At 37.7% G+C, this 23289-nt stretch overlaps 1 protein-coding gene across 11 annotated transcripts in view; it reads right to left on the bottom strand.

Annotated features, from left to right (window-relative positions):
• The window catches only part of LOC5573236 (rap guanine nucleotide exchange factor 4), a 1027655-nt gene that overhangs the window by 26960 nt on the left and 977406 nt on the right, over positions 1-23289 (bottom strand). The window contains exons 21-22 of one of the 11 annotated variants that reach the window (XR_002499466.1): positions 14793-14926; positions 14637-14736 (exon numbers count right to left, since the gene is read on the bottom strand). The exons of the other annotated variants lie outside the window; for them this stretch is intronic. The gene's annotated coding sequence lies outside the window, so the exon portion shown is untranslated. Of the gene's footprint in view, positions 1-14636; positions 14737-14792; positions 14927-23289 lie in introns of those variants that run through there. 11 annotated transcript variants of the gene reach the window in all.

Below are 23289 nucleotides of genomic sequence, written 5' to 3'. Positions count from 1 at the left end.
CTGCAAATTCGATTACGAATTCAATCGAATGAAAATACTCGTGTTGCGCATACAAATACGCCAGCAGACACTCGTTTTCGTGTCCATAACCGTCAATGAATGAGTGATCCGCTGAATGGGTGTATGATTTCCCGATCTGAATGGAACGTTCAATTCAATTTGTGCAATTTGTATTTATTGAGGCGTTTCGAAGCGTCGGATCAAATTTCGATCGGCATTTTTTTTCTGAAATCGCTTAGACGTAAATCTCATAAAAGGCAATGTATTGGTTTTAGCCGTTTCGGGTGTCATAATGGATTTTCTTCTGAAATTGTTTTCGAAACGCTTAAGTAATATAAAATTTCCTGTGAAATATTTGGCGTCATAGGATCTGTTTGAACTACGCGAAAAGGACATGCGAAAGGCACCGACCAAATAAGGAGAGCTGTTTTCCCAAAATAGCCCATTGAAGCAATTCGATTGGTTTCAATTTTTCGTTTCCTAGTAGGGAAGTAATCAAGACGTCGTAATTACCTATCCGTCACCGGTTTTGGTTGGAACATCCATCCAGGTGGAACGGTATATTGATTCCAGTTAAAATTATTGTTTATTTATTTTTTTTTTTATTTTTTTAATTCTTTATTAGTATCATTCCAAACATTACATTCATTTCTTATATCTAGGTGTTCTGTGTTATTAGAGAACACTATCATCCTAATTTGGTAAAACAAATTTAAGATTTTATTAACATTTTGTTAACGACATATTACATTTCATTTGCCGTAGTAGTTCAGATTTTTTACAGGTGAGTTAATTTCACCTGTTTATAAGAGAAAAAAACGCTTCAAATATACTTAACCTAACTTAACCTAAACATATACTTAACGCATTAATCGTGGCAACAGAAGATTGTAACGATTTTTGCCTAAATTATTGATTATTTTATTTGACATTTGTTCCAATGTTTTAACATTGGACATTCTATGTAATTCATTGGTACTATACCAGGGAGGAAGTCTCAGAATCATTTTCAAAATTGGTACAGCATACAACATGGCTGGCCTAAAAAATTGTTTGAATATCAAAAGCTTGTTCTTAAGACAAAGTTTTGATTTTCTATTAATAAGGGGATAGAGACATTTTACCTATTTATTACATTTAGCTTGAATGCCCTCAATGTGATTTTTGAAAGTTAAATTCTTATCTAGCATGAGCCCTAGATAGTTAACTTCATCTGACCAATTTATTGGAACCCCTCTCATCGTGACAACATGTCTACTTGAAGGTTTCAAATAAAGAGCTTTTGGTTTATGTGGGAATATTATTAGTTGAGTTTTGGAAGCATTAGGAGAAATCTTCCATTTTTGCAAGAATGAAGAAAAAATATCCAAACTTTTTTGCAATCGACTACAGATGACACGCAGGCTTCGTCCTTTGGCGGAGAGGTCTGTGTCATCCGCAAACAAAGATTATTGACATCCCTGAGGTAACTCAGGTAAGTCAGATGTGAAAATATTGTATAGAGTAAAGTGGGGCAAAAGTTCGAGTGGGGTAAGAGTTTCTTTTTAAGATTTCTAGCTCAATTCAAAACAAATCTTATAAATGTCACGGTGGTTCGAATGCTATTCGAGTAAGAGACTTTCAATCCAAATATCATAAAAATCGATTGAGATTTGGAAAAGTTATGGCTATTTGTTTTTTTTTCGACGTGAATATTGTAATTTTTGGTCAAACTTTCGTTACATGGAACCAATTGAAGATAAAATCTTTTTCAATATTTTATGTAAGGGCGTTTCTAGGCCTATCATAAGGTTGCTTTGAGGTGTATTCGTTTTTGCATAAATGCTTGAAAACAATTTTTGGCCCATAGTGGGGCAAAAGTTCGAATCAGCGGGGCAAAAGTTCGACCCAAGTATAAAATCACGGAAAAATTTGCAAATTGCCTAAAATCCACATATAATCTTCAAACTTAGTTAAATTAGTCTGATCGTGTGAAAACTGTCACCAAAATTTTACATTTCTACTTAGTTTTGCGAAAAACTGGTATTTTTGAGTATATTACAATTAACCCGGTTTTGGGTAATTTTTTGATGAAAATTTAGTGTGTATTTTTCGTCAAACTTAAGTTTACGGCTGGTGTAAAGTATGCCTGTCATAAAAGAATCGATATTTTGTGTTTTAGCCAGCGAACTTTTGCCCCACACTAGATTCGAACTCTTGCCCCACCGGTGGGGCAAAAGTTCGAATAAGACAATCAATTTTGAAACTGCTATAACTAAAAATGGGTAAATATTTTGACACAAGTTTGTTCAGCAAAATTATAGCCAATATGTTGAAGGTTCACTGTATGGTATTTGTTTTGTTTTAACTGCTATTGTTTTTCTGGAAAATTTGATTATACCACTAAGGTCGAACTTTTACCCCACCTTACTCTAATATTGGACCCAAAATGCTGCCTTGGGGAACACCAGCTCTTACAGGAAGTCTTTCAGATCTAGAGTTCTGATAATTAACCTGAAGTGTACGATTTGACAGATAACTTTGAATAATTCTAACAATGTATGTTGGAAAATTTGTTACACGTAAAAGTTGATGAGTGGTCGAATGTCCATGGCGGAATCCGAACTGTTCATTGGCAAAAATTAAATTTTCGTTGATGTGGGCCATCATTCTGTTCAAAAAAACCTTTTCAAAAAGTTTACTGATGGAGGAAAGCAAACTGATTGGACGATAGCTTGAAGCTTCTGCAGGATTTTTGTCTGGTTTTAAAATTGGAACAACCTTAGCATTTTTCCATTTGTCAGGAAAATATGCTAATTGAAAACATTTGTTAAATATCTATATAAATAAAAATGGAGTGATGTTTGTATGTCACGAAATGGCTTACAAACGGGTCAGCGCATTTGAATGATAATTGTTCCGTTTTGTTCCTCAAGGGTTCCGACGTGTTCGTATGTATAAAAATCCCAGGATATTCACCGGAAAGGTAGGGAAAACGAGAGGGAACGGAACTGTCATTTTGTATAGGACGATCCATAGCGTTTTTCTACAGCCTACTTGATGGCAAGACGAAGTTTGCCGGGACCACTAGTATCAACCTGGGAGTAGGGTTACATATATCTCAGGAGCACAGAAATGTACTAACGAGCCTCCAATCAAACCGTCTCTCAGCTCATAGGAATCCTAGTGTGCTGCGCTAGAAGTAGGCTCACGAAAATTCTAAAAGCCTACGCTAGGTGTTGTGCTCTCTGGGAGACTCGTCTCATGCGCTACTCGGCGCTACGGCTCACCATCGGTATCCAAGCTGTGAAACAAATGCTTAGTAACGTAGAGCTTCTACAACTATTTTCGCCTCATTATGCAGGTGTCTAGATGGGCTACATGATATTGTCGAAGACTCACGATCCAAGAGTTACAATTTTAAATCTCATTGAAAACTTTTGTAATCACTTCAATTATTGCGCTGAATTTTAAACAGCACATGTGACGGAGCGCATGAGACCGCAGTGAGACACATCTCAAGAAAAATGAGGCGCACCAAAAGAGGTCTCACAATGTACAGTGCTCCCGTGCGCTTGCAAGCAATGAGGCTCCTGCACCTAAGGCTGCAGTACGTGCGCAGTAACTCTACCTGGGAGGGAGGCACCGATACTACACACGAAATATAAGACAACGTTATTTTGAACTGCAAGATAACTCCAGCTTGCCAACAACAATCAAGGCAGGCTTCGAGAAAATCGGTAGTTTCCTTTTGTTGTGCACCTTCGATCTTTCCTGACAAACATGAAAAAAGGGCCACAGTTTTCTAGGCACTAAAAATTCATTTTCAAATGAAAAAGTAGAACGATGCGTTTTTCAATGCTTTATGTTCAATCAGATTAAATGGTGCTCACGTGACATTACTTGCGTTATGTGCATGAAATGATTTTCATTCGATTTTTATCACTTTTGAAGAAATACGAAAATGTGTTTTAATCAGTTACGCGCTTTTTTCATGTTAGTTCAATGTTTGAGATCTGGGCTCACAGTGACAGTTCGTGACAGCGGAATCTCGGCTCACTATGACGTACAGATATTTTGTATTGGTTTCTCCCTCCCAGGTATCAACTAAAAATGAAGTTTCTTGATGAGGATGTAGAAAATTCCATCATCGCCAGGGGCTTTCATATTTTTGATTTTTTTTTATAATAGTACTCACTTCTTCCAAATCAGTCTCCCAGGCATTTTCGAAAACGTTCTCTTGATTGAGAATATTTTCGAAGTCCTGAGTAACTTGATTTTCAATTGGACTAGTAAGTCCTAAATTAAAGTTGTGCACGCTTTCAAACTTCATAGCAAGTTTTTGAGCTTTTTCGCAATTAGTTAGATCGACGGCCCCTCGACAACGGACCAGATCTTTTCCGTGCGGCAAATCCTCCAGAAATGCCGTGAGTACCAGGTCCCTACGCACCATTTGTTCATCGATTTCAAGGCGGCATACGATAATATCGACCGCGTAGAGCTATGGAAAATCATGGACGAGAACAGCTTTCCCGGGAAGCTCACAAGATTGATCAGAGCAACGATGGACGGTGTGCAAAACTGCGTGAAGATCTCGGGCGAACACTCCAGTACGTTCGAGTCTCGGCGGGGACTACGATATCATCGCCCTGTCGGGGACTACGACTTTCGTGCCTGTTGTTCAATATTGCGCTTGAAGGTGTTATGCGGAGAGCCGGACTTAACAGTCGAGGCACGATTTTCACGAGATCCGGACAATTTGTTTGCTTCGCGGACGACATGGATATTATTGGGAGAAAATTTGAAACGGTGGCAGATTTGTTCACCCGCCTAAAACGCGAAGCAACAAGAGTCGGGATAATGGTGAATGCGTCGAAAACAAAGTAGGGGAACTGCAATTTTGTGCGATTTTCAAAGTCATTTTTTAGGTCGTAAAAAACCAAATTACTGAAACTATTGCCGAGAGCCAACTTGTGCACTCTCATAGTTTGTATTACTTGCAAAATATATGTTAAATTTGCCCTCAAAAAGCTTATTGAAGGACCTAAACTTTAATCAACTCTGGGGGCAAAACGCCCACCCCTATTTCATAACACCAAAACAGCCGCTTGAATTCAAATTCTACCAAACGTAAGGCCACGTTGAAGTTACACAAAAATTTGAACCTTACAAATGTACATTTTTCGCATCAGCATGTATCTATTATTGAACAATAACATCTGAACAAACGCCCGGATGTATGCAACACATATACAAGCATGATTCTGTGCGTTCGTTCACAGCATGGCTAACGCCGAACTCAAGCGGGGCGTTTTACCCCGCAAAACAATGCATATGCACTTAAGCAAGCATTTTAAAAAAATTAATTTATAAACCCCAGAAAAGTTAGAATGAATAGCTGTTTCTACTATTTGGTAGAAAACATGTTTGTCTATCCGACCATAATAAAAAAAGAGCATAAAATAATGTGTTTCACATCTAAAATCGCTGTTCTCCTTAACGTGGGCAAACTACCCCCAGTCCCCCTACATGCTGGTTGGCGGAACTGAGCGCGACAGGACCCGCCTAGGAAGCAGTGTTACGATAGACGGAGATACCTTCGAGGTGGTGGACGAGTTTGTCTACCTCGGATCCTTGTTGACGGCTGACAACATTGTTAGTCGGGAAATACGAAGGTGCATCATCAGCGGAAGTCGTGCCTAATATGGGCTCCAGAAGAAACTGCGGTCAAGAAAGATTCACCCCCGCACCAAATGTACGATGTACAAAACGCTCATAAGACCGGTAGTCCTCTATGGGCATGAGGCGTAGACTATGCTCGAGGAGGACTTGCAAGCTCTTGGGGTTTTCGAACGCCGAGTGCTAAGGACGATCTTCGGCGGCGTACAGGAGAATGGCGTGTGGCGGCGAAGGATGAACCTCGAGCTCGCTCAACTCTACGGCGAACCCAGTATCGTGAAGGTAGCTGAAGCTGGAAGGCTACGCTGGGCAGGGCATGTTGCAAGAATGCCGGACAACAACCCTGTAAAGATGGTGTTCGCTACGAATCCGGTCGGAACAAGAAGGCGTGGGGCGCAGCGAGCTAGGTGGATTGACCAGGTGCACCAGGACCTGGAGAGCGTGGGTCACAGTCGAGGATGGAGAGAAGCGGCCATGAACCGAGTGAATTGGCGAATAATTGTTGGCGAGGCTTTATCAAGATAATTGATGTAAAGCCAAATAAGTAAGTTAGTAGTAATAATTTGTTTTCCTCTTTCAATGCCGGTATTGGCTTCAGATGTTTTTTCAAGATTTTAGATAATTTCCAAAAGGGCTTAGAGCCAGGGTCCAATTGATAAATTTTGTTTTCAAAATTTTTGTTTCTTAAATTTGCAAATCGTTTCTTGATTTCTTTCAGCAAATCCTGCCATATAATTTTCAAAGCAGGATCACGAGTGCGTTGAAATTGCCTTCTCCTCACGTTTTTAAGACGGATCAAGACTTTAAGATCATCGCAGATTCAAATTTGACTTCACATTTTGGAATTGCAATGCTCCTGGCTTCAACAATGGAATTTGTTAAAGTTTCAAGAGCATTGTCAATATCAAGTTTAGTTTCTAAAGAAATGTTAACACCAAGATTAGAGTCAACATACGTTTCATATATATTCCAGTCGGCTCGAAAATAATTTAAAGTGGAGCTGATAGGTTTGAGAATCGCTTCTTGGGATATTTGAAATGCAACAGGGACATGATCAGAATCAAAATCAGCATGAGTAATCAGTTGGCTACAAAGATGATTAGAGTCGGTTAAGACCAAGTCAATCGTAGATGGATTTCTAGAAGAGGAAAAACATGTAGGGCTATCAGGGTATTGAATTGAGAAATATCCTGAAGAGCACTCATCAAATAAAATTCTGCCGTTGGAATTACTTTGAGAATTATTCCTTGACCGATGTTTGGCATTAAAGTCACCAATGACAAAAAATTTTGACTTATTGCGAGTCAATTTTCGCAAGTCAGTTTGGAGCAAATTAACTTGCTGCCCAGATCATTGAAAAGGCAAATAGGCAGCTATGAAAGTATATTTACCAGACTGTGTTTCAACAGAAACACCTAAAGTTTCAAAAACTTTAGTTTCAAATGACGAAAACAGTTGATGTTTTATACGCCTAGGGACGTTCCGATATATCGAATCAGTTTCATCAAATAGTTCCTTCTTTCTGCTCGTGGCTTTTCAAATCGTTATGTTAGGCTGAACTTATATTTCTATCCAATAAAGTAATTAATAATGATCATCATAGACGTTAAAAAACCTAAAAATAATCAACACCTACGCAACAATAAAGAACATTGTGTTTTCGAATCCTTTCGATATTTTTTTTCGATATATCGAATCAAAAAATATCGGAAGAAAGTCATACGAAAAACCAAAAGTAAAATAATGTTTTCCAACATTTGTTTATCATTGTTATAAACCTTATACATTGTGTTATTGGTAGAAAATGTTACATTACGCATTGTTACAAACATCAAATTGAGCTTTCACGAACAGCAAAAAGGAATTGGATGGTCAAAATGATTCGATATATCGGAACGTCCCTATATACGCCTATGAATGATGATTGCAACTCCCCCACATGCCCCATCAAGTCGATCATTACGATAAACAAAAAAGTTAGGATCTCTCTTGAGTTTAGATCCAGGTTTTAAATACGTTTCGGTAATTACTGCTATATGCACGTTATTAACTATAAGAAAATTAAACAGCTCGTCCATTTTACCATTCAGAGAACGAGCATTCCAATTTAAAATATGTAAATTATTATTTGGATCCATTAGAAAAACGTAATCCAATAACAATTTGATTTGAAAATTTTACACCTACTTGGACTGCTTCAGTCATAGTGGTGGCTTTGAACATTGCATCAATCATTAGATTCAATTGTTCAGTTAGAAAATTAAAATCTGAGGCAGACATATCACTTGAAGTGGGTACATCTAATGATTTCCCATTAGAATTTTTGGTAGACGAAGAAGCTGAGTAGGAGTTACCTGTGGCGGTAGGGTTTTTTCCATTTGATTTGAAACAAGTAGAATGGGCACTCATGGAACGAATAGGGGGGGAGTTAAAATTACCTGCTACGATATTGGCAAAGGATTTACCGTGGGTTGATACATTCGAAATTGAAAGATTCGAACGGCTACCCGACGGATTAAAATTAGATTGTGAATGAGCATGATTATGATCTTCCTGATGGGTATGATTCCTAATAAAGCGATCGTTAACTGAAAAATGAGTATTGTTCGATACTCTACCAGGCAAATTCCGGAAACGACCGTTATCGTAACGGATATTATTTTTCATCTGCCTGGCACTTATGATTAGCCCCGCAATTAGAGCATATAAACTTGGTGGTATCTTCCTTCACTAGACAGACGTCCTTGGCGTGAGAAGAACCTCCACAAATCATGTATTTAGCATCCATGCGACAATGTTTTTTTCCATGACCCCACTTTTGGCACCGACGGCACTGAGTGGAGTTCTGGTAATTTCCTCCAGGTTTCTAGAAATGTTCCCACGTCACACGGACATCAAACAAAAGTTTTGCTTTTTCTAAAGCTTTAATATTATTTAGTTCTTTTTTGTTAAAGTGAACTAATTAATATTCTTGAGAAAGCCCTTTCCGAACAATGCCATATTGGGTTCTCTTTTTCATAATGATCACTTGGACTTAGCTTAGCTTAGCTTAGACTGACTACACATATCAATGGTTGCTATTCCGTGATTGGCCGAGGTCAGTGAAAATGCACAAAGAATCACCTAGAAGTTCGGCTGGGATTAACCATAATCTTCTTCAGTGTGCATAATTCAGTGCCTCTATTTATACATGGTCAATAACGGCGCCGGCCACGTCCTTGCAGTCAGGTGGCATGGGGGAAAGGAATGTTAGTGTGTAACCTTTGCTATTCGGAGACCGTGTTTGCCTCTGCATCTCCACAAAGGTTACTGGGAGGGATATTTATTAATGGGAAGGATCGTTGGGTCACAGGATTCACTTTAATAAGCGATTAGACCATGATAAATAATTATTTGTGAGATGTAAACATGCTTTTATGTAAATATAATATTTTCATTTGATATGAACAATATCTATGTAGAGAAAAATTATGCCGACACTTGAGGTGACAAACCTTTTAAAGTTTGTTGAATAAAGTGAACCTTTCGCAAGTATGCACTTGTAGTGTTGAACCATTCAAAGTCTTTTTTTTAATTACAAAAATAAAGGTAAAAAAACGAGATTTGAAAAATAAATTAGACATAAATAATTTATGAATCAGAGTTCATGTCGACACTCACAGTGACGAACCTTTCAAAGTAAAATCATATTTACGTCTCACCGTTGTAACGATTAAAGGTTCAGTCATACATATTTTATAGATTAGAAATAGTAGCATGAAACGAGCTCACCAATCGATCCTTCATCCTTAAGCAGCAACAATCCACTTTCAGCCTCACTCGTTTGCTCGGCTATGTAAAAGCACTCAGAGAAAATAGGCGCGCGACTCGAGAGGGAAAACAACTGACGACTGTTCGGGCTTTCTTGACGCACTGCCCAGGAGCAAGCGTCAATGTCGAAAGATCAAAAAGAACTAATCGAACGCGGCATTTTTTCACTTTCACTCGACCGACGCGCGACATGTTTGATCTTGCCCTCATCGTCGGGCCCCGCAGGAGCAAGCGTCAAGGTCGAAGGATCAAACACAACTAACTCTTCATAATGATTACTTAGACTGGGGAAAATCCAAGTAAATCATTTATTCCATTTTTGATCTCTTCAGGTGACTTATAGTCACTTGAAAGGCCTTTCAAGACAACTTTGAGCAAACGTTCAGTTTTGTCGTCATAAGTAAAAATTTTGTGATTCTTCTCTTCAAGATGTTTGAGAAGAAGTTCGCGATCTTTAAGAGTTTCCGGCAAAACGTGACAGTCTCCTTTCTTTGCGATTTGGAAGGAAACCTTGATTCCCCTAATGGAGTTCAAGATCTCCTGCCTAAATCCCGCAAATTCTGAACAACTGACCACGATAGGCGGCACTCTTTGCTTCCTCACTTGAATCAAAGAGCCTGGGCTAGAGGCTGCTTCGATTTGGTGTTCGAAAATTTTGTGTAGAGCATCGAACTGATTGCTCATTTTAAAAAGACACTGACACGTTAATGCTTCCAGCATTAACTTCCAGGACTAGCATGCAACGCCCAGTGGCACAGTCGGAAAACAGTCCTCACGAAAAGTTTACCGGCCTGAGGCGGGAATCGAACCCACACCCCCTAGCACGATGCGGCTAAATGCCTTGTAACACTAACCGCACGGCTACGAAGCCCACAATTATTCATTTCACCCTTGGAAGAAAGTTCGTATTCCGGAGAAACGTCCTTTCTTCCATTCTTGCCACGTTTAGTGGCAGTTTTAAATCCCATTTTTTTGGAAGGAAGTTGTGAATTCAGAGATTCACTCTTCCTTTTGTTTTTTGTTGCAACCATGTTTAGTGAATAAGAAGACGTGACCTTCGAGAGGTTTTTTTCCCAAGACGATGTCCAAGAAGGATTACCACCACTAGCTTTTGCCAACGGGTCCAACGAAAAATCGAAGGCACGGGTCCAAACAAGGATCGTAAAGGGATCAATAGTAGAAAAAATAGTACTGAAAAATACTGTTTTTGTAGCACTGAAAAGTACCGTTTTTAATTTTAGCATTGAAAAGTAGAGTAAGGTGGGGCAAAAGTTCGACCTTAGTGGTATAATCAAAGTTTCCAGGAAAACAATAGCAGTTAAAACAAAACAAATACCATACAGTGAAACTTCAACATATTGGCTATAATTTGCTGAACAAACTTATGTCCAAATATTTACCCATTTTTAGTTATAGCAGTTTCAAAATTTATTGTCTTATTCGAACTTTTGCCCCACCGGTGGGGCAAGAGTTCGAATCTAGTGTGGGGCAAAAGTTCGCTGGCTAAAACACTAAATATCGATCCTTTAATGACAGGCATACTTTACACCAGCCGTAAACTTAAGTTTGCCGAAAAATACACACTAAATTTTCATCAAAAAATTTCCCAAAACCGGGTTAATTGTAATATACTCAAAAATAGCAGTTTTTCGCAAAACTTAGTGGAAATGTAAAATTTTGGTGACAGTTTTCACACGATCAGACAAATTTAACTAAATTTGAAGATAATATGTGGATTTTAGGCAATTTGAAATTTTTTTCGTGATTTTATACATGAGTCGAACTTTTGCCCCGCTGATTCGAACTTTTGCCCCACTATGGGCCAAAAATTGTTTTCAAGCATTTATGCAAAATCTAATACACGTCAAAGCAACCTTATGATAGGCCTAGAAACGCCTTTACATAAAAAAAATTACAATATTCACGTCGAAAAACAACAAATAGCCATAATTTTTCCAAATCTCAATCGATTTTTATGATATTTGGAGTAAAAGTCTCTTACTTGAATAGCACTCGAACTACAATAACATTTATAAGATTTGTTTTGAATTGAGCTAGAAATCTTAAAAAGGAACTCTTACCCCACTCGAACTTTTGCCCCACTTTACTCTACTGTTTTTGTAGCACTGAAAAGTACTGTTTTATTGCTTTAGGTAGTTTTTAAGAAAACATCCAACAGCGGAGAGAATTCGTGTACGCACAGCACGAAAGTACGATGCGCACTGTGACCAAACTTCCTTCTTCTTTTTGGTGTACTATGCCCTTTTCGGTTCTTGGCGTTTTTTTTTGGTGAGATTGAAAAAAGCCTAATCCAGAACAGCAATAAAAAATCTGTGCAAAGTCTTGCCGGGTACGTGCGTCGTATGAAGAAGGTAAGAGTTTTTTTTTTTTGCAATTTCTCATCGTAATAGGCTGTTTTACATCATGCTAATCTGTCATGAAACGGCCTACTTCCCTACACTGAAGTATGCAGTGTGGGAATAGTCATTACCTAACTGAAATCAGTGTCGTAATGATTCATTACGCAACGCTTTCTCATTACGCAACTGTTTTGAGTTGCGTAATGAATCATAACACTACAATTTTTCAGAAATTGTAAAACAATGGTGAATGCATTCCGATATAATTTCTGATACCCTCAAGTGGTCTTCTACGAGATTGCAAAAAATGTTGTACGAAACTCGTTGCAGAACTGGATTTTTACAGCACTCGTCGTAAAATTTACGACTCGTGCTGTAAAAATTATCATTCTGCAACTTGTTCCATAAACTACTATTGACCAATAAGCAGTGCTCATCAAGTAGTCTATGTTGGGTGAATGAATTTTCTAAATCGGTAGTGTCAATCTGGGGGGTGTGAGATGGATATCAACCAGCAGCCAGGCTGCTGTCAAGCTAAATTTTTCATGAAAATGATCCGAGTATGCCTAGGAGTATACGGCCACTACTTAGTCACGCTAAAAAATGTTATGCATTTCATGAGACACAAGAACTTCCTACTTTTGAAAAGACGTTATTCTTGGTCTTATCTACGCATTAGTTTAAGTCTGGTAAAATATATTTCTTACTCAAGTACGTTCAGAAACTATCTGATTAGGTGTCAATGAAGCCTCTAAATGCGGGAAATGCAGCGGGAAATAGAACATTTTTCTACAGTAATTTTGGGTTGCCCTTAGCAACGTGTGTTTTGCAATTTTCAAGGCTTTTTGCCTACAGCAGCGATGGGCGTGAGTTTCACTGGGCTCGCTGACTGGGATTGGCATTGTTTGGCTACTGTGGAGTGAATTTCAAATTTTTTCCCAACCCTGCCAATAAGTCTTACCCTGAGACGAGACTCGCGGAGACGGTCTTCTTTTTCTGCGATTGCTGAGTTTTTTTTCTTATTCCACTCAGTGTGTACATCAATCTTGCCCAAGCCGTTCAAGCTCTCACATGATCTTCTCAGCAAAAAACTATTGCGTTCGCTTCACACTGAAGTATAAACGGCATTTTGAGTGAAATTTCATGTCAGAAAACGTAGCAGACATTATAAATAACTAGTCTTGCTCCGCTGACTTAGGTTTTTAATAATAGTTTATTTTGAATACAATACTTTTCACTTTTTCAGCCATGAAAACGATGGGCTGCATTTGACGTTTCGTGACAGCGGAATCTGGGCTGTATATGACGTTGATATGTTTCCTCGTCGCGAGTCTCTCTCAGGTCTTACCTAATTTCTTCTGAAATGTCTGGAACGAATTACCGGTAATCACATCCGTGATATTTATATGTCAAACATGCCGCTTCATGTGAATCAACATGCATTCCAACCACAAGATTCAAGCACTCTTCATTACGCAATTGTTACCGGTTGGTTTCCAGTCTTTTCGTGTTTGTATAAGTGTATGTGTTTGTGAGAATTCACGTTTTTAATTACAAAATACGAAAATCTAAAGATTGGAACCAACCGGTTACACAATCTTCCATAGATTTTCAACAACAAAATGCACAGAAATCAGACAGCTCAAAATTTACTCTTGAGGCGATAATACAAAATCTCAGCCACTACGGTCACTCCACTGATGCATAATCCCTGCAGCAATATCATCCACACCAATCGAAGATCCTCAATACTCAACACCTTCAAACTATCCTGATCCCTTTTCCTGGCGAATTTCATCCTCATCGCTGCATCCGTGTCCTCAGAATCCACGAAATGGTACAACGCCCCTTGCACAAATGCTCCAGCATAGAACTGCAGCAGTTTCGTGATCGATTTGCGCTGTATCTGTATATTGGCCAACACTGGATGTGCCCGGCCTTCGAATCCAGCCTTGCCGTAAAAGGAACAGTTCAGGTTTCTGGTGACTTTCTCGAACGCGCTGCAAATCTGCTTAAAGTCGGCCAACACGGTGCATGATCCGTAGAAGCACTGCCATTCGTAAGCTTCACTCCATGCGTTTTGCTCCTTTTGAATATCTTGAAAATCGTAACTCATTTCTTCGTAATGGAGGCTAATCATTGGGCTGCAGGTTTTGTTGATTCGGTCTAGCGTGTTGAGCGGTGGGTAGAAGCTCGGTTTCAATATCATTGCGGTGATGAGCGACTGGTACGTAGTGTTGAGGACGAAACTCCCAATGATGAAAATAGTGAAGATCTGATGCCCACCGGGGGATTGTGGCCTCCAGTAGGGGCTATTGATGATGGTCCTTAACAGTTCTAAGATTAGTTGGCAAAACGATGGGTCATGATTTACGAGCCGGATGATGAGTAGAACGATGAAAACCATGAAGATTATGCTCATCCACGTGGGAAAGTCAAACGGATCTATGAGGATGTACTGGATTGGTCGGCGTCGTGGAAGTGGCACTACGAAGCAATCGCTGTAAGTTATGCGATGCAAACTGGACATTTCAAAAAACGTTCTACCACTCAGTTCAAGTTTGGGATACGTACTAGGATAGGTGTGCGTTAGATTGTGCCGCTCAGTAATAGCTGACCAGAGTATCTCTGGTGCTGAAGAAGACGTCTCGTACGGAAAATATTTGAAGTACAGGCTCAGCAAGTGGAGATTTTTCAGATTCGGTCCATCTTTGGCGATGGATTTATTCGTTTGGATTGCAAGGTCTGGAAATCCAAAATGCTTTAAGGTATATTCGGTCTGATTGTACAACACAAAAACGACATCTGAATCCATGAGTGCTGGGCTGGTAAAGCTTGAGGAATTCATTGCCTCCACATATTCAATGACGTAAATAACATTCATTCGAATGTATGATACCTCTGGAACCTGAAATACGAACATTTTAGAATCTTTAATGAACGTCATTCGACCACTGCACTCACCGTTGTATAAACATCTCCAAAAACCAGTGCACAGTCAATCCCATGAAAATGGGTATTAATCATTACAATGTCATCCGCCACCAACTGGGACACGTCCCATTGCCTTTCGAGGGTCCTCTGGAGATTGTAATACACTGGCGAATGATTTGGAAACGATAGCAAATTAGTGGAGCTTCCGCAGAAATTTGCTTTGATTTCTCTGATAAAGTGTATTAAACTTGGAGGAAAATTATCGTCATTAAACATGAAACAGCAATATCCGTTCAAAGCCACCACAAATGACACTAGTAAGGGGAAATATTGTCCACGCATTATTTGGTATAATGATGACACGCTCATTATTTCCTTTTCCTGCAGTTTAAGAATTCTTTTCCGGAGGGCAGAAGGATCATTTCTGAAGTTGCAGTACAACAATGGGCCTTTACACAAATTTCAATCGACATTTAAACATTGGAGCTGTGGACCATACATCGATTATGAAGCACAATTAAAGCTAAAAGCTTTTATTCAAATTCCAGCAGAGTTGGACACGAACCTTAGTTATAATAACCCCAATCTAAAATCTACTATCACCAAAGTGTATGTGCTTTTGAACTCGGTCACATCCTGGAGTAATCCTGCCATAATGGAAAAGCAATTTGAAAACTATCATGTAAGCATTAGAAAAAAAATCAAAACATCAACGATAAAATTCTAAATTGTAGTGAAGCTTAACCTTAGAGTACACGGAGAAATCAGACTACCCAAAAAAGAAGTTTTTCAAACTCAAATTTGAGTAAACTACATTTAGTTTTTACCCACGGTTGGGTTGTTTTGCCCCTTTCGCACCAGCAATGTTTTTTAAAACAGAGAGAGACGCACCAACCCAGCGTCGAAGTTCCCCAACGCTGGGTAGATCTTTTTTTGCACTGAGTTGTTTTTTTCGCTGTTGTCAAACGAAAACTACCTAATGATAGCTACACACTCAAACAGACTTTCAGAGTTCGGTAATGAAATTTACCGAAACAGACCGGTAATTTAAAATTTTACAGTTGTTTCGGCAATCGCCTGGAAAATTACCGGAATTTGTAATAGTAGTTTACGGAACAAGTTGCAGAATGATGATTTTTACAGCACGAGTCGTAAATTTTACGACGAGTGCTGTAAAAATTGAGTTTTGCAACGAGTTACGTACAACATTTTTTGCAATTTCTTAAAAGACCACTTGAGGGTATCAGAAATAATATCGGAATGCATTCACCACCATTTTACAATTTCTGAAAAATGATTATGTGATCACATAACATATGTGGAACTCCGAAGTGAAAGCGAATTGAAAAGTTGTACCCACTTCCAGCTGCTGGCAAGTGGTATATCTAGTATAGAAGACTTCGAACTGTCATTACCAAGAGTAAACAAAAAACATATGATTCGATCAGTAGACCAGTTGCTGCGAAGATTACAGACATTACACTGAGGAAACGGAACGTATGAAGTACATAAGAATTTCTTATGGAATAACGACATAAGAAGTATTTTGTTCTTCATCCGAGAATCTTATAACATTTCACAACAGACTTATGAAATAACACTCATTACATAGACAGATATAATTCCATAAGAAACTCTTTTTGGATATCAAACGCATTGATCATTGGCATTCATAAGACAATCTAATGGAGTACGATTTTCTTAACAAGTTCATACGAAAATCTTATGAATTACGTGGAGGGATGCTAATAACAAAATATTCACGATTGAGATTCATAAGCGCGCGTATGACAATGATTAGTAACACTTGTGAAAAACAGTCGACTTCCTATCAAAAACCACTTAAGAATTTCATACGAAATTCTTTTGGAATAAAGACATAAGAAGCATCTAATGAGACTCATAAGAAAAACTTGTGAACTTCCATCGATCATTGCGTTCATAATACAAATAGGTATAATATCATAAGATACTCTTATGAAGGATCATAGATATCAATTATGGAATTCTTTAGGACCATTATGTATTTAGATAATCGCTCTTTGAATTTAGGATAATAAAGATATTCATAAGATCTCTAATGATAACGACAAGAATTTCTTGTGAATATCGGACGTTTTGTGTTTCATAACAATCTTATGAAAGAGAGAATACCAGTCAAGAAATCAATTCACAAGCGTTCTCTTATGAAATTCGTACGCAATTTCTGGCTCAGTGTAAGACTGGGGGACGGTCGACAACGTTGGAAAGCAATGTATGAAAATAAAACATATTATTTTTTCATAAAATGTAAATTTTTTCTGCCATTCTATTTAATATTCACACGGTGTGTTTCGTAGAACAAGTTTATTACAAAAAAATAGGTAAGTCTGAAACTTCTCCACAATAAAGTCTAGGTTTCTCGCGTTCATTTGCTGCTAAAACCAAAATAATCGGTCGGGGGGTCCAGAGTAATTTTTTTTTTGTTTGATTTCGAGAGACTTGCACATTTGTTTGAATTTGCCTATCTATGTGTTTATGTACATTAGGGCGGTTCAAAATTAAAAAATGTTTGAGAATTCAATCTCACATATGTTCCTTACTATCCTTACTATAAAAATAGTGTTCTGTGAAATTCTCAGCTTTCTAGGTGGTGATTTAAGGCCCAAAGACAATGTAGGTTTATACGGAAATTACTATGAAGAAATTTTGAGATATGTTCCAAACACGCTTGTACTGTAATGTAAGTACAAACTTATTATCCCATTGTAAAAGCTCATTCTTCAAACCATAATAAAGAAATTTGCTGAAGAGAGAAATTCAATTCAACAGTTAGCAGAAGAGATATTCTTTAGTTTGTTTGCTATTATTTAGCTTAACCCCTCTACCGGCAGCTTCATTTTTTCAGCACAAAAATATATTTGAATCGCGATAACTTTTTTGTTTCTCTATATTTTTCCGCCATTTTTTCACAACTTCTCAAAAAACTCTTCTACTTTTGGAATCTATGTCGGCATCGTCCATTGGTCAACTGGTTTTAAAAATATTTCGGTGTTCCTTGGGGGACCGACGCTTCCCATATAAAATTTCAATATGATTTTTTAAGAAGTTTTCAAGATTTCGTTACGGCTAGAGTGGTACCAAAAACATAAAAACTCATTGCTCAAAAACAGTTACACCGATTTGTTTAATTTCTTCACAATAGACTTCCATCAAAGTTTAGTTTTGAAAAGCGAATAACCGAATATGAGAAAAAATCTGTTGCCAGAGTTAATTACGAGAGTTATGGCTATGCGTCGGTCCCCCAAGGAATTTTGGAATATCTCCGAATATAGATGACCAATGCTCAAAACCGATACAGATTCTGAAAAAAATATTCAAAAATATTGAGAAACAAAAAAGTTATCGCGATTTGAATATTTTGACAAAATGAAGCTGCCGGTAGATGGATTAATATGGGGTTATGGTACTGCAAACAAGTACAAAAATCTCAATCCCATTTTAGCCTCATGATGTTAGTTTCTGATCTTTTCATAAGCACTGTGCCATTAAGAAAATAACATAAAAAATATAAGATTTGAAACTTCTCAAATACCATCCAAATTAGCGTATTTTTCAGCACCATGGGGCAAGTATATTACATGCCTTATAACAAGGTTTATCACATGCGAAGCCCTCTACTAGTTAATTCGAATAACTGAAATTGTGTTGTTTGAAAGGCGGATAAGTCACTTTTGTATCTAGGGGTCATGCACAAATTACGTCACGCTCCAAGGGGGGGAGAGGGTTAAACCATGCGTGATAAGCCTTACAAAATTATCGGAGGACTCATACAGAAAGTGTAACAAGGGGGGGGGGAGAGGTGGTCGAAAAAATTGAAATTTAGCGTGACATAATTTGTGTACCATCCCCTACGAATAAAACGAGAAATCTCGCATAATTTATGATCTCGTCCTTAAAGCAATAGCTTGTTATTACTGAGCAAACGAATGGATTTACACTTTATTTCACAATGGTACGACGAAGAGAAGATCCTCCTCTGTCTCCTAGCGGTGACAGTTTTTATTTTGGTCCGTTTATCTGCTTAATAACAAAGAGCTACACACTCGGTTATCAATGGTTTTAAGGGTGAATATACATAGAAACCAAACCTCCAATTTTCAGAAGCACAAATCTAGAGAAGCAGACAACCGGTAACTCACTGGTCACTCGCTGGTAGCGACTAATCAATAAAATGTTCAACGCAAAAGGTTGTCAGTTTCTCAAGATACAAATCTACAAACAAGCTCTTGAAAATTCGAGGTTTGATATCGAAGCATCTTCACCTATTAAAAATATTTCCTAATAACTTCTTACATCATTATGACCAATTTAAGTACGATTTTCAAAATTTGTCATGGACGTTTGAGACAGTTTTGCAATTATGCGTATATCATATGTCATATATGCTTATTACAGCTCTTTTGAGTAAGAACAACTTTACCTTCCAAGCCAAGGTGTTCAAATGGTTTGATCTTGCAGTTTGTCCCGTATCTATGTTCAACACAATGTGTGTCGGTACAAAAACACACACCATGAATACTTCACACAAAATAAAAAAAAATGTTCTGGACCCCCCGACCGATTATTTTGATTTTGGTCGCAAATGAAAGAGCAAAGTCTAATTGTTTTTAGTTCGAAATTTCAGACTTACCTATTTTTTTGTAATAAAGTTGCTCCACAAAGACACCGTGTTCATGTTTCATAACCACAGAATGTGATCGTTTCGAACATATTATTTCCTATCAAAAACTTCCTATTTCATAACGTGGAAAAGCTTTTGCTTTCGAAAATCCTTCCAACATAGATATCTTATACATTGACTAAATTATCTCGAATACGAGTGGTGCAAATCTCATTCTAAAGTTGTACTATAAATAGTTATTTTCATTCCCTTCGTTGCCACTCTAGATATATGTTATCTTTGGTTCATTTCAATACAATGCCACATTGGGCCAGTCCGCAAAATTAGATGAAAAAAAAAATATTTTGATTATGAAGATGATATTTTAGATTCTACATTAATGCCATTAATGTCATCGATATCATCATGTCAAGATAATTGTCAATCCGGGGAAATCAGGCATTGCAATCTCATCTGATCAAAGAGATCATCTCCGTATGATTCAAAGATATTATCCCTAATCGAAGAGTGCATTGAAATGATATCATCTTTCCATCTTGATTATCTTGACAGCTCTCTCTCTCTCTGTTTCATACCTGATTACTTGTGTTCAGTTACGTAATTTGAGGTTAATTATTTTGAATTTATAATCTTTTTCTTGGAAATAATATTTTGGGCTCCCGGAAAGAGTTATTTTTCAGAACGTCCACTGATTGATGAACTATAGCTGTAGTTCAGTGTTCCGAAGAATTTGAAGACCGAAAAAGATTAAAAGAAACTGCTGTAGGGGTTAATAGCAGTCGGATTTTGAACATTTTAGAGATGATAAATATGTAACAAGTAAAAGTTTGTTTTTCTAACGTATCACAGGTACTGAACCGTCTTACATCAGAAGACACTTGAAACACTCAGTGGACTAGTGGAGCTTTTTTCGCGCAATGAAAAGTTTTCGATTACAGAAGCAAACGTACACTCCTTAAAACTCTCATGAACCTTAATTATCCACACGTGAAAGTCGATTTTTCTCCAAATCCATGCGTATGATTTTTCGTTCTCTTTTAAAGGGTGATAGACATAAAATTCATAAAATTACTTTTATTTTAGCAAATCCAACAGTACTCTTTATTATTTCATTTTTCATAAAACTGATTCATAATCAGTAGTGCTACGCGAAACCTTCTATGTAAAATTATGTTGATTAAAAGCAGCTTTCAGCAGATTCCAGCTAATATGAGCTTGTCAGCCATGAAATTCATATTGTCGTTTGCAATTTTACGGTAACCATCGTCCTGCTTGATTTCTGTTTGAGGAAAAAGTGGTATTAAGGATCCTCAATAGTTATACATGTAATATGCGGCTAGACTCACTGGTTCGTTATGCGAAAATTCAATATGCATTATGCAGTGAAAGAACCTCCAATCCATATCAGTGAAAATCTGCAAACCTAAAAGTTGAATAAATTAAGAATTGGTTCCCTTCCAAATGTGTTAGTGCACTTACTTTCGTTGAGTCTGCGAATTGTTTTGTACTTCTTGCAAACGCTGTCACTGTATAAACAACGCGGATTGCTGAGTCGAAAAGATTTAATCGAGCATCAAAAGAGCCATAGATTTTCATCATAAAGATGATCAAAGAGCTCTAGATAATATCAGTTTATTCGATCTATATCTTGCTCAGATGATCGAAAGATGAGATAAAATAATAGAAATATTAGTAGTAGAACGCTAATGGCGCTGTTCTCACAAAACTGAATTAGTTTATTATCACCTTTAACTGTATCTTTTCATCGTTTGTTCGATGCCATGTTGTAGTGGATGATGTAAACATTTATTTGACACTTTGAGGATCGCTACTCAAGCTGTCAGCGCGTGGCAAACTAGATGTTGGTAACACGAACAGTAGCGACATTAGCATTCTTAGGTTAATACTTCTACTGATAAAATGCAATGCCTGGGGGAAATAGCATTCGGGGTGATGGAATTCGGGGTAATGGTACATTCGGGGTGATGGCATTCGGGGAAATGGCTTTCGGGGTAATGGGGTAGAATCGATATTTTAGAGCACTTAGGCAAAAATGTTACATATGATGAGGACTACATTTTGACATTAAGTGACATTAGCGTGGTCCAACAAAATACGGAAATATTTTTGCAACTTTTATGCTTTGCAATTTAATGCTTCTATAAAGTTGATCTTTGTTTAATTTTGAGCAACTTTGCCGAAGACACTAATCTTGTAAGTCTACTGTAGCCGTTCCTTCTTCTTTCTGGCGTTACGTCTCAACTGGGACAAAGCCTGCTTCTCAGATTAGTGTTCTTATGAGTACTTCCACAGTTATTAACTGAGAGCTTTCTTTGCCGATTGACCATTCTTGCCCTGGGAATCGAGAAAATTTCCTTTACGAAAAGATCCTCGACCAGCGGGATTCGAACCCACGACCCTCAGCATGGTCATGCTGAATACCTGCGCGTTTACCGCTACGGCTATCTGGGCCCTGTAGCCGTTCCTTTGGAGTTTTCAATGTGGTCCATGAAAAATTAATATTTTGCCCATAACTTTTTTTATTTTAAATTCTATCAAAATCACGTTCTCTACAAAGATCTAGAACTAGTTGAAACGCGTATTTTGGTGAAATAATAATATTCATTTGTTTATGAGATATGACCATTTTTATTCAATAAAGTTTTGTGTGAAATGGAGTAGACATTGCAATATGCACAGAAAAAACGCAGCAGCTAAACAAATCCTTTTGGGACGAATGACCTTCGAGTTGAAGTCCCCCTCAAACAACAACAACACAACAACAAAACAAATCCAGTGAAAACTATCGACATTTCAATCAACAAACTTCAATTATTGCCTACTAAGACTAAACTATAAAATTGATAGCCAAGAAATGTCAAAGTCAAATCACCCCCCGTTGCTTTATAGCTAGCGTAAAAAGCTGGATTGTTCTGATAAAATTCATTGTTGTTTCAACATTTTTTTTTATTACAACAAATCGAAAACACTTATTGAAAACAACTAAAATATTTATTATTTTAAATAGCTGTCAATTCTCTGCGTGTTGAATATAACTGCAAAATTCTAAACATAATTTGGTTGAAAACTTTAAAACTGAATATTTTTTAGCATATTATACTTATTTATATAATGTTAAGATTCATATTCCGAACACTTGCGGCTTAGGCTGACTTGAAATGCAACTCATAGGCAAAAACCAGCCGGAATTGGCGATAAAAATATTAATATAGGGAGACTTACGCCTTCGGCACCATTCGACTATTATCGGCAATCAAATTTCAAACGCCAAATTCACAGTATTATTCTATCAAAACACGTCATTGAAACCATTCAGATGATTCTTTGTTCTGTCCGCTTCCCACTGACGAGATTTCCGAGACTGAACAAACAATACCGCCAGAGATGTCATCAACTCAAATGAACACACCTCAAAATGCGACTGATTTGGAGCTGCCGAAGTGATTCACCAGCAGCTCTTATGGGAAAGTTGCCGAACAGAATGAGGCTGCCAACAATAGTCACACTGACAAGAGATGTTCACAGCGTTGTAAAAACGTTTCAAAAAGCATTTTGACAAGTCTGTCGATGTGAATCGATAGAGGATTGAGCAACGCATAAATGAAAACAGACAAACACGTAATTTATCTGCTGATGTCCGAGAATATTACAAAAGAAGTGCGGCATTGGCTTAGACTGCCGAGTTCCCCTATCTCCTTTTATTGTAAGTTTTTCTTAAAAGAATCATATTTTGTTTCCATTGTCAATCACTGTGATTATTCTGCCGCATATTCCGAACAGCACGAATAAATCCTATTCATATAAATAATTTAGCATACAAATTAATCTAAGCTGGTTTATCTG

The sequence above is a fragment of the Aedes aegypti genome, chromosome 2, assembly GCF_002204515.2.
Source record: "Aedes aegypti strain LVP_AGWG chromosome 2, AaegL5.0 Primary Assembly, whole genome shotgun sequence".
Classification (NCBI taxonomy): Eukaryota; Metazoa; Arthropoda; class Insecta; order Diptera; family Culicidae; genus Aedes; species Aedes aegypti.
The sequence above is the reverse complement of the archived record's forward strand: the minus strand, read 5'-3'. Positions and strand labels throughout refer to the sequence as shown.